This window comes from Cupressus sempervirens, chromosome 5 (genome assembly GCF_028749045.1).
Source record: "Cupressus sempervirens isolate cs-2001-9-10 chromosome 5, ASM2874904v1, whole genome shotgun sequence".
Lineage (NCBI taxonomy): Eukaryota > Viridiplantae > Streptophyta > Pinopsida > Cupressales > Cupressaceae > Cupressus > Cupressus sempervirens.
In genome coordinates, this window is record NC_143122.1 from 366718916 (window position 1) to 366737328 (window position 18413).

General features: G+C 35.5%; 1 long non-coding RNA gene across 1 annotated transcript in view; it reads left to right on the forward strand.

Moving 5' to 3' along the window:
* Positions 1 to 963: 963 nt before the first annotated feature.
* The window catches only part of LOC149556262 (uncharacterized), an 87360-nt gene continuing 69910 nt past the window's right edge, over positions 964 to 18413 (forward strand). The window contains exons 1-2 of the long non-coding RNA XR_016352343.1: positions 964 to 1518; positions 2684 to 2840. This is a non-coding gene — a long non-coding RNA (uncharacterized LOC149556262). The remainder of the gene's footprint in view (positions 1519 to 2683; positions 2841 to 18413) is intronic.

Sequence of the window (18413 nt, forward strand, 5' to 3'; positions counted from 1 at the left end):
GGACTGCTTCCTGCACAAAGCAAATGCAATAGCCACTAGACGTCTCTCATTAGGCCAGTCTTAAACATCACACACTAAAGAAGAAATTAAGCCTCGAAAAATAAGTCAACTTTGACTATTTAACACTTTTAGCCTAACGTTTCCATTATCATTGGTGACTCTAATAGAACTAATAATAAAAAATATGAGATATCAACACCAAGTTTATCACAAAATGGATAACCTTCTCCAAATTTTTATCTAACTCATATAGTGCCACCATGAAAAGAGCGATTTCATTTTAATCCTCCAATTATATACTTTCAAATTTATAAAATATCTTTCAATAACCAAATAGGATTGCTTATTTTCTTTGTGAAACTAATGTTTATATTCAATATATTGAAATAGAGGACAACAATGTTAAAAGCAATGTTTTATAAATAAAATTTCTATTTTTTAATAGTCATCATTAACAACTAACATTCAATATCCTTAAATTGTAATCTTTGAAAAGTTTATTAAGATAAGAGTTGGACCACGTAAAAATATAAATTAACTTTCAACTTTTACTTATATTTGAATTCCAACTCTTGAAGGAGTTAGTTTCAATTGAATGGTCTACTTAAACTTTTTTTTTTATGAGTATTAGACTAGGCCTCTTAGATAATAGGTTCATAATTTGTTGTTATGTTGTACACTTGATGATAAAAGAGGGGTTATTATTTATTCAAATCAATTGCATCAAACAATCATATTAAGATTCACCAAATGATCAATGATGAGAAAATCTTAAAGACAAATATCTCTTATCCACAATTATTCCAATTTTGCATGTGAAACACTTTATTTAATTGGTTAATTTTTTTGATTTGTTGTCTTACATTTGAATTTGAATTTATGTTTTGAATAAAATAATTTTAGAAATAAAATGTGTCAAGTTCCATGTTTTTTGGCCTTTTTCTCTGCGGGTATACTTATTTGAAAATTTATTTTGAAATAAATTCTGAAAAAGAGATGTGTTTCCAACGGCTCTTATCAGTGATCAGATTCACCGAGGTTCAAGATTCAGGGAAGTGGAGTTTTTTTTCAACGACCGTTGAAAGACCAAAGTTACCGTTCACAAATTTCTTCCATGACCGTTGAAAAAAAACAGCAAAGTAACCTTTACGTTTATCCTTCAGGACCAATGTCTAGAAATAACTCTAGCGCCTCTCAGATAATAAGGTAAAGGCTTTATGTTTTCTGCAAACCCCCTCCTTTCCCTAGAATGATAACGAACAGGTCTGTATAAATTTATGGGGATTATGAAACGGTCGAAGGATTGAAGCGCATTCTGGGTGCGGTGTTTATTCTATCTGTTCTGCTGTCTCTGTTCATATCTAGCTGTCTGCGGAATAATAATGTGACAGGGATACATGGAAGCAGCAGGAGAAATGTTATCCGTTCTGCTAACTCTTTACACTTAATTGCTTGGAGGGATTGAAGCTCATTGAAGGATCGCATTTGGAAGGGCAGATGGGAAAGTGGGATGACCAGGTATGCATTCCCTCATCAGATGACTCTTATCTTATCATTTCTATCTCTTGATATGACTAAAATTGGCTAAAATTTATATAGAATTTGTTAGGGCTTATTTCTTGAAGTAAATCCCCTGGATTTTTGTTTTGCTCTCATCTAAAATTAGTCAAGATAGATTCGAAAGTTATTTTTATTTGCTTCTCTCCCCAGTAGTTCAAGTGGATTCTCAACAACCAGCTTGATGGTATGAAAGGCCACTCTGATGAGATGGGACATTAATCCAGAAGCTCCCAAATCATTACTCTCATTACTAATACCCATCAAGGTAGGTGTGGAACTGGTTGTTATGTTTCGTGTTCCCTGCTATGCCTGCCTAGTGCAAGCCATCTCACATAGAGTGGCAGCAATAATATTGATTAAGAAAGATATGAAATTGGTTGTTCCTCCCTCCGTGCAATGCCTGTCTAACTCAAGCTGCCTCATCTCAACAGCCGACCGTTGTCATTGGTTCATTGTCAACTGCTGCTAGTGGTTTTGTTTCCACTGAAGTTGAAATTAGGATGTAACAACTGTAATTTCTTTCTGATCAAGTTACACTCTCTACTTAATATGTTGACATTGGGAGGAGAGTTTGGTTTGGGGTGGGGTGCTTGTGTTGATCCAGGGATAATAATTTCCTTTTCATATATTATTTACATTCATTGTTTTTCAGGGCAGCCAATTTTTGTTTCTGATATAGATTGCCTACAATCTACTCATTATCTTAGATAATTAAAGATCAGTAGAATATTCCCTATGAGTGATTGTTAGTTGTAATCCAGCATTAGGACTATCAAAGTACCTAAATGAATATGACATTAGGGAATCCTTGAATAGTACAGAATTTTATCTAAACCAGATTAAAAAATGGCATGTCATACTTTACTATGTGTATTCTATACCACTGATGTGTTCACTGTTGCCAGCTTATCCTTTTACGGCATGTAGTTGATGTCTTTTTCCTCCTTTAGCATTTTGGCAAGTTCTAGTAATTTGGAAAGATCTGAATTTTTATTTTTTTTTTGTTGTTGTCTCTCAGCAGTTATGTCTATTCAATTTTGCAAAGTTATTCTTGTCAATCTTCAAAAGGAATTGTGAGTTTTGTAAGTAGTGCACTGCCATTAATTATCATCATCTCCATCAGGTCATATACAACTCAATGGCCTAAGAGAAGCTTGAGGAACAGTGAAGATGTCTGTAGGATGACATATCATATTGAATCACATCATTATGGCTTCAAAATCCATAAGAATCTGTCAAGGATAATGAGCATTAATTCTGTACTTAGTTGTATACTTCAGGTATGTTCTCAACTCTATATACAGTAGTGTGTTCTCAACTTCTCGGAATGTTATGAAAAATAGTGTACCAAAAATTATTGAGTCAATAATTATAATGTATCTAAAATTATTGAATCAACAATTATCAAAGCCCACTCTGCTTGTACATGTGGTTGCAAGCAGAGTGGGTTTTACTATGGAGGAAACTCTATAGTTAAGTGTGTTTCAGGTGGAGTAGTGTACTACTGGGATGGGTGACCTACTGGGAAGTCTTGGTGCTTGACCTTTGTGAGCATCACCTAGATCCAATGAGTGCTAAGTGTTCCATTTGTTCTCACGAGAGATAGATTCATATGTAAATCACTACTCATGATACATGGGTCAATGAGTCTGACCCAAAAAACTACACAGTTAAATCCTGATAGCAATATCACAATTATTATTAGTTTTTAGTCCGGACTTCTCTCCCATTTCTTTATACACTTTATTTGTGCAACCACCATCAATGATTAACTTACAATATTTATCTCCACATTTGCTAATTGTCCTAAAGAGATTCTTTCTTTCCAATGCTTCATTTGTCTCCTTTGCTGGAAACCACCCTTCTCATCGAAAGGGCTTCTCTATGCTGGAAACAAAACTACTTACGTCTCCATCATTGATTTCTGTCCTCTACCACCAAAGTTTTGTTGGAATTTAATGTTCCAACATTTTAGAGGGTTAGAAAGGGAATCAAATAATATTGTAGATGTGTTTGAGTTAGTTGTCAATAAGCTCGAGGTAGTTGTCAGTCACATCTAGTTTGTTGTCACATGTATTAGCATAATTATAGGATCTTGGTGAAGTGATATGACTCTATATATTTGTAATTAGTATTACCAATGATGAATAACAATCTCCAAGATTAGTTTCTTTGTTTTTGAATCTGTTGTTTTATCTTTCTAATAAGTTTTGTCCCCTTCCTCTGGAAAACTCCCTCTCCCTCTTCCTCTAGAGTTCTTTTGTTGTTTATGCCTTCAATGCACAATGATAGGCTTCTTATGCAGTTTTTAAAGTTCAACAAAATATAAAACAAATGGTTGTGCCTTCCAATATGTAACCTACCACTTAATTATATTAAAAAAAATCTTCTATGCAAATCACACGCCAAAAAGAGAATTCAGAAAACTACTATTTCACTCATTTTTCTCTTAAAAAAGACAACACTAAAATTATAGTTGTCTTTTTTCTAGTATTGGTGTTTTACCCAGACTTGCTACTTTCTCTGTCTCTAGCAGTTTAGTTTCCCACTTCCAAATAGCAAGCTCTTAATTAAAACCAAAATGCTAGAACTGCCTAATAGGTAGTGGTAACAAAGTTTCCAAAATAAAAGAAAACAACTAAATTTGCTCATAACAAAAGAAAACAAATTCCTAAATTTGCTCAACTTGACAGCTGTGCACTACCTCAAACCTCCACATCTCTCATAAGTGTAATGTAGGCTTGAATTTGACAGTCAATTTATGAATAATTTAATATAATTTTTTAAAAAAAAATTATCAATATGTTTTTGTACTATATATAAAAAATATAAAAAATCAAGTCTTAATAAAGTGTTTTGATTATGTAAAAATAGGTTTTAAAGGACCTGAAACCTTACATCAGCAGAGTATTAAAAAAGTATCATGAAAAGAGAACAAACAAACAACATTAAACAAACCTCAAAAAATAAAAGAGGTCATAGACAACATTGCTGGAAAAGACAACAAAAGACCAGTAAAGGAACAACAACCGACCAGCTAAGGAGTATTAACCAGATGCACAACTTGGTCCACCAGAGAATGCATAGTCTCAGTAGTAGCATTCACCTCGTCCTTCTTAGTGGTTTCTTCCATCTTCTTTGAATTGGCCCAAGTATGCTTGCTAGGACCTTGAGAGTCTGCCCCCGAGGGAGAAACCTGACTTTTATCTGCCTCATTCTTTTTCAGGAAGCTGGTCATGTTATCCCCCAATTGTCTGAGTTGTTTATCCATGTTACCTAGCCTGGTTTCAAATTTAGACACCTTCCCCTGGATACTGCTAATGTCCTTGTCCATCAACTTCTACTTGGCTTCCAACGCAGGGATCTTATGCATGAGATTTTTCACTTCTTTCACATTACCTATGACCTTCGAGAGCTTGTCAATATGTTGAACTAATGTTCTTTCCCCTCTGGCCGTCTTGCTAAGATGCTCCATTTCTTTGTTCAACGACACCATTTTATGTTTAAGAATGTCAATGTCCTTCATTATAGAACCAGGGTTACCAAATAAGCCTTTAGAGGGCCCGATTCCACCACCAACACAATCACCTCTGTCAAATTTGGACCCCTGTTCACCATCATCAAAAAAGTTGGAAGCTTCAATCCTTGTTTTCACATTTTTGTTTTCTTGTCACCATAAAGACTTTCTTTTTCTTTCCAAATGTTTAGCAAGGGGCTCATCATTCGACAGAGGAGAAACCCTCTCGTCAATATGACCTTTGCCCTTCCCTTTGCTACATCCCCTATTTTTTGCATGTTCTCTAACAATTTCATCAACAAAATCACTTTCCCTTTCCTGATCAGAATCATCCTTCTCAACACTCTATTTTTTCTTTTTAGTGCTACCACCCGAACCTCTTTTAGGACTAACCAGACCCCCTTCCGCCTCATCCTATGTCTTAGAGTCATAGCCCTTTTCTTGAATACTTCCTTTAGTATCTTGATCTTCCCCTTTAAAATTTCTAGGTTTTGAGATTTTTTTAGATTTCAACACATTCATAATCAAAACCATTAATCCTTCATGACAAACATGTTCACCAGTTGGGTCACCTTGAATAGCTAGGGTAGAATTGGAGAGAGATTGCAACAGGTATGAAGGAAAATTTACCCTAATGTCATGATGAAAATGATTTGCCAACACAAAATGGTAACCATACAGTTTTGTATATCTTCCATCCAAAGTCAGATATTCCATAATAACATAGAACACAAACCGCCACGGATGAGACACAGAAGCCGGGTTAAAATAAGAAGTACCTATTTTAACCAGTCGATTTCTTTCCTGTTCGATCTCAGAAAAGTCATCAAATGGCTTATCCAAGATCTTCCTTTCCCTTTAGAAATTCATCCCATCCAACTCCAAACCCGTAGCCTCCACAATGATTTCTTCCGTAACCTCCAGCCTCTGGTTCCTGACCATGACAGAACCATCCTTCCAAGGTTTCACAAACTGGTGCGTAATAGTTGGGTTGTTGCCTTTGAGTCTCTCCATGTAACTAGTAAAATTGCGCTACTAAGGATATCCCACACCTCAGTTTTCTTCTTCCAATCCATGCAGCTAGGTGGTTCAAACCATTTCCTCTTACCTCCCATGATCTTTGCAACAAAAGCACCGGTTTGCATGCACTGAAAGCCCCCAAAAACTCTGTGAATACCACTACCTGAGCACGGATAGAAAGAGGCAACCCATAAACCGTGTGTTCTGCCCACATTTCTAAAAATAATTGCCCACCTCACTCCAAAGGAGTTAAAATCATAATTCTCTGACAACATCATAATTAAAGGATTTTTGCTGGGATTTCCATTTGTCCTGCTTAACATGCTCGTGACCATCAATAGGTAAAGTGTCATATGAATCCCATATGATTTTTGTTCATTACAACACACCACATTCGAAGCCCAATCAGCTTAACCATTAGCTTCCCTATAATTATGGGATATAATGCAATTTTGAAAGGAGTTAATAATATAACCAGCCTTAGACATAATATTACTAATGGTCCATGAAGGTGGATGAATTTTTTTTAAGCAATTTATAATATTGAGGGAATCAAATTCAATCCAAATGTTCTTCAAGTTTAGATCTTTAGCATAAATAAGACCATAAAGTCCGCAGAGGCTTCAGCAACATGATTGGTTTGACGACCCAAAGGTATTGTTGTACCACCAACGAAGTCCTCGTTAGAATTTCTAATCATCACTCCACAACTAGCAATGCCCGGGTTCCCTTTCGAGGCCCCATCAAAGTTAATTTTGAACCAATTAGTCAGAGGGCAATCCCATCTAGCACTTTCCCTAGGGTTGGGATCTTTAGTATTCAAAATCATATTCCAGTTATTCATCACCCCAGCATCCCATTCATTAAAAGGTTGTTGTCCCTTACCACAAATTTTGATATTTTCATGCAAAAGGACCTTAATTTTATGGAAAATCTGAGTAGGATTGGATTCCACCCCTCTAAAGATTCTGTCATTTCATTCCTTCCATATACCCCAGCAAAGATAAGGAAGACTAAGTTCCCACAATTTGATAATTAAAGTATTCTTGGAAGGAGCTCTCCAAGAAGAAAAGAACAACTAGATGGTAGCATGGGACACATCGATTGACAATGAAAAACCCCCTCTTCTTAAGATTGTCAAGAGTTAAAATTTTGTTTTGCAAAAGAATCCAAAAAAAAATATTAACTTTAGGGGTCATACCTTTCACCCAAGCCATAGCCCAACAAGGTACATCATGATCCTCAAAAGAATTTGTATAGGCAGATAAAATGGAGTATTCTCCACTAGGATCATCTTTATAAATCAGAACATCCTCTTCATGATTCAAACAACAAGCATTCAGGCATTTAGCAAGCTCCACTAGATTTAGGTCCACCCTAAGAAGATTGAGCCACATATCATTATTCTAGTAATCACTAACCAAAGTACCAAACTGATTCTTGCACTGCACCATAAACCCATTCCATCTAGGGTCATCACAAAGGGGGTGATCCAAATTTTCAATCCAAATGTCTTCCCAAAAAAGGACTTTCAATCCGTTACCAACCTTCCATTTAACTCCTTTCCTTAATATATGTTTAAATTTTTTAGCATTCTTCCATATTTGAGATCCCCCTTGATCAGCATCAGAGAAAAGAAAATGTTGAAAATCAAAGTTATCCGAATTGTATTTATCCGCCCAAATGTTCCTCCATTCCCCCTCTTCCTTAGGCCATCTCCAAAGAAGTTTAGCCAATAAAAGTTCATTCATAATAGAAATCCTTCGTAGCCCAAGCCCACCTTTCCCCTTAGGAATACAAACATTCTCCCAAGCAATAAGAGGGAGTCTCTTTTTAGACTCCATACCAGTCCACAAAAAGGTCTTTTGAATTTTCTCAATAGCAAGAGAAAACTTTCTTGGAATCTTAAAGACACTCAAGGCATAGAGTGGAGCACTTTGAAGAATAGATTTCAAAACAATCACCTTCCCAGCCTGACTGAGGAGAGAACCCTTCCAGCCAGCAAGTTTGACATGAATCTTATCAATCAAAGAATTCCACAAGCTGTTAGGAGGGGATTAACCCCATAGGTAACCCCAGATAAGTGCTTGGCAAAGAACCACTCTCACACCCAATAATCCTTTTAATCTTTAATTGTCTAACTTCACTAACATTGATAAAGTAAATCACACTATTGTTCCAATTAATGATCTGGCCAGTTGCATCTCCATAGTCAGTCAAAGCCCTCTTAATATTCTTTGCATTATGCATTGAGGCCTCCCCCATGACAATAGAATCATCCGCAAATTGCTGATGCGAGCAAACTAGAGGTGAGGAAGATGGACTAAGACCCACAAAGTCTCCTTTGACAACCATATTATTAACATATCTTCCCAAGCACTCAGCCAAGATAATAAAAAGAATAGGAGAAATAGGGTCTCCCTGTCAAAGGACCCTAGAAGCCTTAAAAAAGGGGGAAGGGGAGCCATTAACAAGCACAGAGAAGGAAGCCGAAGAAATTAACATAAAAATAAGATCCTTGAATCTCTTATTAAAGCCAAAAGCTTCCAACCCTCTTAGAAGGAAGTTCCAGTCAACTCTATCATACGCTTTAGAAAGGTCAAGCTTAAGAAGAAACCCTTCCTTCTTAGAAACCACAAGAGAATGAATGTTTTCATGAATGGATATAATGGAATCCAAAATCTATCTACCTGGAACAAAACCATTTTGTTGTCTAGAAATAATAACCGGAAGAATAGAGAGAATTCTAAGAGTCAAAACTTTGGAGATGATCTTATAAAAAGAATTACATAAACTGATAGGCCTAAACTGATCCATACAATCAGCACCCGGCTTCTTAGGAATAAGAGCAATAAAAGTGCCATTAAGCTCTCTAAGGAGGTTTCTTTAGCCAAAAAATTCCTTAACCCCATTACAAACATCAAAACCAATAATATGCCAAAATTTATGAAAAAATAGGAGAGGAAACCCATCAGGACCCGGGGCCTTATCACCTTCAAAAGAGAAAACAGCTTTAGAAATCTCTTCTATAGAAGGTATGGACGAAAGAAAAGAATTATGGGCTTCAGAGATGCATGAAGGAATATAGTCCAAGAACAAATTCTGCTTCTCAGCATTGAGGACAGGGTCACATTGTAGCAAGCTAGAAAAGAACAACATGGCCTCCCTTTTAATAACATCTTCATTATTAGTCATTCCATCATTTGTCTTAATTTTGGAAATTCTATTAGCCATCCTATGCTTGAGGGTAGTCATATGAAAAAACTTGGTATTCCTGTCACCTTCTTTAAGAAAAACCTTTCGGGATCGCTGTCTCCAGAACATTTCCTCCTTAGTAATAATATCATGAAGTTCAACCAACTTATCACTCTCCTCTTCCCTAGATACCAACTCATAACCATCAGCTTGAATCTTGTCTTGAATGTCTTTGAGTTCCTCCACAATCTTGTTTTTGTTCTCAAAAATGTTACCAAAGGTGGGTTTATTCCAGATTTTGATGTTTTTCTTAACATTTTTCAATTTAGCTGCCACTCTAAACAAAGCAGTACCCTCAACATTAATGTTCCACCACTTCTGATTGAGACTCTCCAAATTAGGATGTAGGGTCCACATTTTTTCAAATCTGAAGGGGAAATTCTTCTTGAAGAAGCATTGATCAGCAAAGAAGAAAATAGGATAGTGATGTGACCCAACCCTAACTTGGGCACTGAGGGAACATTTATAATTCAAAATCCACTCATTGCTAATAAGAGCCCGATCCAATCTGACCTGAATAAGATCCTTACCTATTCTCCTATGTGTCCAGGTATACTCAATCCCATGTAACTCAATGTCATGAAGCATATGAGAGTCAATAAAATGCATATGATCTAATCTATTATCCAAATTGGTCTGATTACCTCCCCATTTTTTAGAATCCTTTGAGGGGGTATTAAAATCTCCAATCAGCAGCCACTTATCCTTAGCAAAAAACTTTCTTTGATAAGAAATTTCTTCCCACAAAGCCTTCCTTCCCCATTTGATATTGGGGGTGTAAACTTTAGTTAGAACCCAACTAAAGTTGTCTTTTGTATTAACAAAACACACATTCATCATATTTCTACTATGATAGATGAGATCCCCCTGAATCCATTTATTAATCCAAAATATAGCCAAGCCTCCAAAAGCTCCATCAGAATCACTGCCAACAATCTTTCACCCCTTAAAAATAGAAAGACCTTCCACCTTCTCCTTTAGCATCTTAGTTTCCTGGATAACAAAAATGTCAGGTCTATTATCCCTAAACATGTTTCTTAAAACATCATGTTTGTGAGGATTATTTAACCCTCTTATATTCCATGAAATGACCTTCATAATTTAACAAAATGTTTGAAGTGAAGGATAGTTCTCTGACTACCATCTGCAATGTTCTTAATAGCCTCCACTGTTCTTATAATCTGATTCAAACGTCTACCAACAGGAGAAGGAGAAGACCCAACATCACCATTCTTGACAATGGCTCCACCTTTCTTAGACTGACCAGACTTACCCTTAATAGATTTCGAATCAACTTTGGAACCCTTCTTGTTGCTTTTCACTGGGGCAGTGTCCTCATCTTCTTTTTTATTATTTTTCTTCCTACCCTTAGAAAAAATTTCAACTATTGTCCGGTTGGCCTCAGAATTATCCTTTTCCAAAACTACTTCCTCAATATGGGAGATAGTGAGAATATCCTCAACGACTCCACTAACAAAGGAATTATTCTTTAGCACAGGAACCCGAGCAGAAGAATAGAAATTTGATTCTCAATAGAAAGACTATCCGAAGCTTCCTGATTCCTCTTCAAACAAACAATCTCAAGGATAACCAAGGGAACTTGAGAAGGGGAAGTCCCCTCATTCACCATCAATGGTGAGTCCTTATTAAGCTCCGTCAAGGGGAAAACCAGACCAATATTCTCCCCAATAGTCTTTCTCAGGTCTATAATCTTTCCAGCCTCCTTAGAAACATCTTTCTGTGCTGAAAGATCAAAGTGGGGGGCACCTTCCATTCCAGTCACAGAGCAACTATCCTTTGGGGAAAACCAGACCAATATTCTACCCAACAGTCTTTGTCAGGTCTATAATCTTTCCACCCTCCTTAGAGACATCTTTTTGTGTTGAAAGATCAAAGTGGGGGGCACCTTCCATTCCAGTCTTAATAAAGTGTTGCAAATGATCTAATTACTATTTTTTGAATCAAATATGTGATTTTTGTAAAAACAACTCAAAATAATACAACAAGATTTCTAAGAATCTAATTTATAAGTTTATTATATTCATTTGAAATTGTGATATAAAACATAAAATAATATAAACAAATGGCAACAAAGATCAAGATCTTTCCTTGATTATTTGTTCTTCCATTTCTATATACTTCATTTGAATTTTTATTATTTATTTCAAATCAATTTAAAATATATTCATTAATGCATCTAGTGTATCCAAACTTATCTTTGACTTTTTGACATCTTTGATGATAATTTATTTTTTAAAATTACTTCACAATCAACATTACTTGATGGAATGGTAAGAAAAACCTTCCATAACCTCATCATATGAGAATGACTTCTATGTTATTATTCTATATTACAAAAAATTGTGCATGCATCTTCAATTTTTGACTCCTTACATCTCTCCAATAGTTGTTTGTGTTATTCCATTTGAAGATTTGTTTTGAAATACCTGCAAATATCAATATAGTAATCATATGCAAAAAAAACTATTCTATAAAATCATTGGAGAAATACATAAAAAGTTTTATAATGTAATTGTATTATGAAGAAGTTATCATAAGTCTATTTCTATGATTCACTATGTTCTAAAGAAAAAAAAAGATTGAAGCTACTATAGAAGTGAGATGCAATCGTCTCTTCAAAAGAAATGATAGTTCTTGTTGGTATAATTTTTTGATATACATGTAAAGAATATAAAATTAGAAAATAAGTAAAAATTAGTATCACGAACAATACATTTTAAATTATAGAAGAACATTTCTAAACTTATAGATTTGATTTTTTAAAAATCTCATTAGAATATTTTTTTATATAAATTAGGAATATATTAAAAAATAAGAGTAATTATGTATGTTTCTAAATCAAAACATACACTAAATTTAAGAAGATTCTAAATTAATATTAGTATTTTAATCAAATAAATATATTGTTATAAATATATTTTATTTAGCATGCATGTCATATATATTATAAAATAATATATTTATATGACTAAATAAAATATTAAATTGTCTACATAACAAATTTTGACAGTTTATTATAAATTTTAAATGTAAAACTTAAAGTTTTATAATAATTTAGCTGTCAACATGTACAGTCTACTAATTTTCTAGCCTAGCAAATACAGTTCAAAAATGGGAAAATGGCCAATACGACCATCAAATTCCAAGTCTGGTGTAATGACATCAATGTATTCCCCTGAAGGTTTAAATATAGTAGATGCCTCTAGTTGCATGTTGTGACCTTGAATAGTTGTAAATTCCTCAAATTCTCTCTGATGATTGATCCCAAGAACTTGTGTGAATTTTATATGAATTCCACAATGTGGTAGCTTGCAGACTAGGTTTAGAAAGCTATACTAGCTATCCCACAGTGCTTGAAATTTCTTCTTTCTCTATATAAACTATCTCATATTGAAATAATTTGGTTATATCCTTTCATTATGCTTTACATTCGAGGTTACCATTATTTTAAAATATAATAAAATTAATGGTGCCACAACCCAAGTTAGAGAAAGCTTCAAATTATTTTCTTTGAAGATGACAATGTTGTCTGCATGCTTGAAGGGATAGCTTTAAAATTTTGAAAAAGTCTCTTGTCAATTAGATTAGAAAGCATAAACAAGATACAAAGTAAAGAGTTAAAATCCTAGATTGTCTAATTTTTTTTTCAACTTTGGATGAAGAGAGAGTTGGGAGCTGGGTCTAGGGAATAATTTTTTGTCTATTGTTTTTGTACAACTAGAAGGACAGTGAATCGAGGTACTTTCTAAATTAAGTTAAAATCACGATGACCCTTTAGAACTGTCTTGTTTTTTGCTTTCTAGCTAAGATAAGATAAGATAAGATAAAATTATTAATGTCCACGAAAAACCAAAATGGTTTATGGGACTGAGCATACAAACAGAAGAGCCAACCAAGAAAAGGCACCAAATGGTGACTGAAAATGAAACAAAACAACAACAAGAAAGAAAGACAAGGGTCCTTCAATGTCACAAAGAAATTCGTAATAGAGAGGTACATCCCTGGACAATCCATAGTCTTCGAATGTTGTGAAGAACCCCTATAGGACTGATGCTGCCTGTAGGGACTGGTACAATGTCTAGCAGATCTAGAATGTGAAGTAGTGGAAGGCCTTTTCAAACCCCGTGGAGGAGACAAGGGAGAGAAAAAGGTGGTAATGAGCTGATTAAAAGTTTGTCTCTGATGAAAGGACTACAGGGTATTCTCTCGAAGATGGGTGGCCTCTTGAAGATAAAGTGCTAAACTCCGCTGATCAATATAACTGAAGAACATCAAGAGAGAAGAACAGTCTCTAAAAAGCCAATAGAATCTCCCTCTGATCTCATAGTAATGAGGACAAAAAAATATGAAGTGAGTCTCGGTCTCAGCCTCCATCAGAGTGCATAACTGGCATAATTGATCAACCTGATCCATATGGTGATTAGTCTGAGCCTTGAGAGGATGAGAACCAACCCTAAAAGAGCCCAAAGAGAACCATAATGCATGATTCCAACGTCAGTAAAGATAGACAGGGCGAACAACAATACTATCCTGAATAACAAGAAAATGCTCAACATAGAAGGCCATCTTAGGTCGCAAACCACCCAGGGGATGACAATAAGTAGTGGTAATATACTGCCTATAGATATCCTATCTGACATGCTCATTCAACTCCTAATGAGAGGGAAGAAGATGACCCGAGGCATCCAACAAAAATTGATAGGGAGGAAGATGATCAATCTCAATCCCGATTGAACCCAACAAAGAGGTGGCTTGAGCGTACCAGCATCTTGATCTAGCAAAAGTGTCAAATCTCATAATCTCCATCGAAGAACAATATGCCAAAAAAGAGTATCTATGTCAGTCAACACTTGTCTCCATAAAACCATGAAGCCGATGAAGAAACAAACAAAAGAGACTTTGGGTGGATTAGGTTAGTGTCAAGTCTTGTGCATCCAGTAGTTACATAAATGTCATCTCCTTTCAGGCATGGTTTTGATCTAGGTTTTGATTGGCCATGTGTTGGATCTGACCTTGGCTTTCTTCTCTTTATGATGAAAACATGTTTGCCACTACTGTAGTGGTCAAATGACTTCTCCCAAATACAGATTCTTTGGTTCTAGAATTGTAAGCACCTAAAATGAATATGCATACATGGAAACTCTAATAATGACTTGATGGACCAATACATGACCTACACAGTATGAATAACTCTCTTAGGTAATCCAAACTTGATTGAAGTGTTAAGTTGGCCCATAGGACCCCCTTTGTCTTATTTGAGCTTATGATTATTTGTGAAACTCCCATGCTTCATTGCTTCTGATTTTTTTTTTACTGTGAAGTGATAGGGTCACCCCTTTTGAGTTGATCTTATATTGGTTGAACTTGTTGGGACTCAAAATTGCCTCCCTAATTTGAGTACCATTCCAAGCTTTTGAAGCCCTATAAGAACATTTAATGCATTTGTACCTGATGGTCCTTTTGAGGCCTAAGAGGTGTTTAATGTTTCTAACACCTTGCATTTAGTATGTTTATGCATCCCATGAAGATAAATTGTCATTCTGAGTCACTCTGTGAAGTTCCATTTTGAGTAATGTCCAAATCTGTATTTTTGTCTAAGTGTCAAAAATGACAAGAGGCCTAGTTTGCAATGGAATATCTTGCACTCAGTTATGTTTCATGACTCGTCGCTTTAGGATTATTTAGTATCCATATCAAAAAACCTATGTTTTAGATTTCAAGTTATTTCAATATATTTTGATTAGGTTTTGAATATTTCAAAATCTATTTTTTATTGTTGTCATGCTGATGCAAATTACTCAGAATTTTGGGAGGCCCTGTTTGACTTCTTATAACTTTGACCCAGTTGACCAAAATGAGATAATTCCTTTTGTGTTGCATTTTAGAGTTAGAAATTTTTTATGTTTCAAATTTGAGCTTATGATGAATTCATTTGATCAGTTTTCGAACGCAATTTCATATGCAATCAGTTTACTGGTGTCATAAAATGTAGATTGATCAATACCCTTGTTCGAGATGTCATATCTTTGAATCTTGATAGGTGAGATTAAATAGATTGTACCACTGCATTCTACTATGAAAATTCTTTAAGTGTGCCAGTTTACAAGTCTTGATGAATCTGTTTACACATTTTCTCAAATCCATTTATGTTTGCAAAAATCACTTTTCTGCCAGTGTTTCCCAGTGTTTCCAGTTCTGCAAATCCAAGTATCCCACTTTGAATGCTCGTCATTTTCGCCCTATTGTTCATCATGAGCCCAAATCCCAAATTTATACTCTCCTTGTGAAAATGAACCAATGCTCTAGTTTTCATGCCCCCGAGTATTAGTTTGACCCATTTTTGAAGCCAAAACCGAATGCGATTTATGATTTTCTGACACGTTTGCTTGCAGGCAGTTTTGAGAAGGCAACTTTGGTGGTCAATATCTTTTGACTGAATGATCATCATGACACGAGATTTGGTAGGGTACAAGAACACATAACAGAGAATCAACATGTCTGATTTTAGAGCCTTGTCAATTGTTTTTGCTAGTTTTTAAGGCCAGCCAGAGGACCTCTTGGCATGAAATTGGCAGTTTACAAAAAAGTGGTAAAATGAGTTTTAAGTGATTGTTTAGCGGTCGAATTTGGTTCCAATCGGTATGACATTGTTTAGTATGCCTATTTGAGAATCCAAGTGTTTGAGTTTGAAAAAAAATTTAGCCAAACCCACTTTGGGGTCTGACTATTTTCATTAAATTGATAAGATGCTGAGAAGGGTGCATTCAAGAATAATATGAATATATATGTGCTAGAATTTTAGACTTATTGAAAATCACTTTGAAAAGGAATCTCCTCTATTTGTGATAAGGTTTTCACCAGAAATAGGTAAAGGGAAACATAGTAATTAATCCCACTTGGAGGATTCTTCTAGATAAATAACATAATAATGAGAGGTTACATTCAAGTTAGGCTAAAGCCTTCTAATATTCTAAAAGAAAAGCAGAAACAAGAAATTATGCAACAACGGTGGGAGGTGGTTATAACTCCATGTTTTGGGCTTGACTTCAAGATAGAAGAAATTCCACAAAGGATAAGCTAGAAGGAAAATATAGTGAAGATTTCAAATGACTTGATTTTGTACAATATTGTTTCTAAACCCTTTGAGGAGCGACCAATTTGGCCAAAATGCATCTTGCAGGAACATTTAGCAGATGATGGACTAACGATTACATATGATCATTTGAAAAGGTTTCCTTTTAGAACAGCATATTACTTTGAATGTGGTCCATGTCGTACTCTTTAAATTAGAAATGGTTATGGTGCCAGAAAAGATTTCAAAATCACACATGTGATGAAATACGTAACAAAACTCCTATCGCCTATTTGGCAATGAGCATCGACAAATAAAATCACTTGCAGGAAGAGATCACGCTGGAGAAGACTGCAGTATGGAGGATGCTTGTGCTTGTGCTTTACCATTCTACACACATCTGTAATCTCAATATTAGAGAGTAGTGTAATGAGGAGGAAGAGCATCATTAACAATGGTTTTAAGGCCATATAATTTCTTCCACACATTGCCATTGCAAGAGATCGTAGCGAAAGTAGAATTAAATGAATCTGGTAAAGATAATGTTGAATATTTTATTGCATCTAAATAATATGCAACTTAAGAGAGCAAATGAGAAATAAATTCCAATTCGAGCAGTGAAGTTTTGTACAAAGAAACAAAGGCAACTGTATGTTCTTGTGGGTTGCGGTGGCCTTGTCAAGCTAAGTGATTTTGGATCTATGAGGAGAACAAGGGAAAAGGGGGTAATAAGTGGTTTGATATGTGTCTCCTAACAAATAAGACTTGACTTGAAAGGAAACTTTTTCTTGGGTACCATTCCTCCCTGTTTTAAGCAATGAGTCACCATGTGAAATGATTGGACTCTTTCTCCTTCTTGTCGGCAGAATTGTTAGAGGAAAACATTGTGGCATGGCCCTCTTTGAATGGGCGTATAAGATGGCATAAACAGGGAGGCACAATTGTCAACCTCTCTCGTTGACGAGTGACATTGGAGGAACTATGCAGCAAATGTAGCATCCACGACATTTGGAGATGGAAGCCATTAATGTTTGAAGGCTTGGAGAAACACTCCGCCGCCATGTCCTACTTTGAATTTTTCCACATTATGAAATTACGGAAAATGCGGAAGAGAACCAATCACAATATTGTGGAGTAGTCAAACTGCTTAATCTTTAACAATTAGTTTATGCACATAACAAAAACATAAAGATGTTGATCAACAATTCCACTTCTATGCGTATTTAGAAAGGTTCAATGTTACATCCATATTGGTGATGATTAATCACTCATCAAATCTCATTATTTTATCAAGTATCATTAACCAGATTGTTGATTCCAACATACAACAATTACAGTGATTGCATATAATTTACATTTTCTCATATACAAGGTACATAGTTCATCTCTTTAATGATAGTTACATTAGAATGAAGTTAACCTTTCTTGTTGTGTTCTTCAGCATAACCTATCTCCAAAGCCATAGGACATCATCCATCTACTATCCGAGATGGGAGTTTGGCCTAGGCGCTTTAACCTCGCCAACCACAGAGTGAAAACTCTCTCAGGATTCTCTCTGACATGAAGAATTCCCCGACCCTGGTACAAGAAGCCTAGCTTCCCAGAACAAGATGGATCGGATGGATCTGGTGCGGCCATGAAACACACTACATGCAACCATGTGCCTAGTAGCCTAATCACAGAATGTAACAAGGAATAAAAATAAACTACACATCTACACATATGTAGTAAACCAAATAAGCAGAGCCACATACACACATATACATTATCTAGAAAATCTGTTAGATTGTGGTGACTGATCAGGAAAGTACTGTACATACTTCATAAATAATGGGGTTCGGGGCATCGCCCCGAAATTAAATTTTTTTTTGGGAAGTAGCCGACATGGTAGCCGACATATTATGACCGACATATGGCCGACATGTTATAACCCTAAAGCGGTTTAATACTTGTATAAAAAGGGCTTAG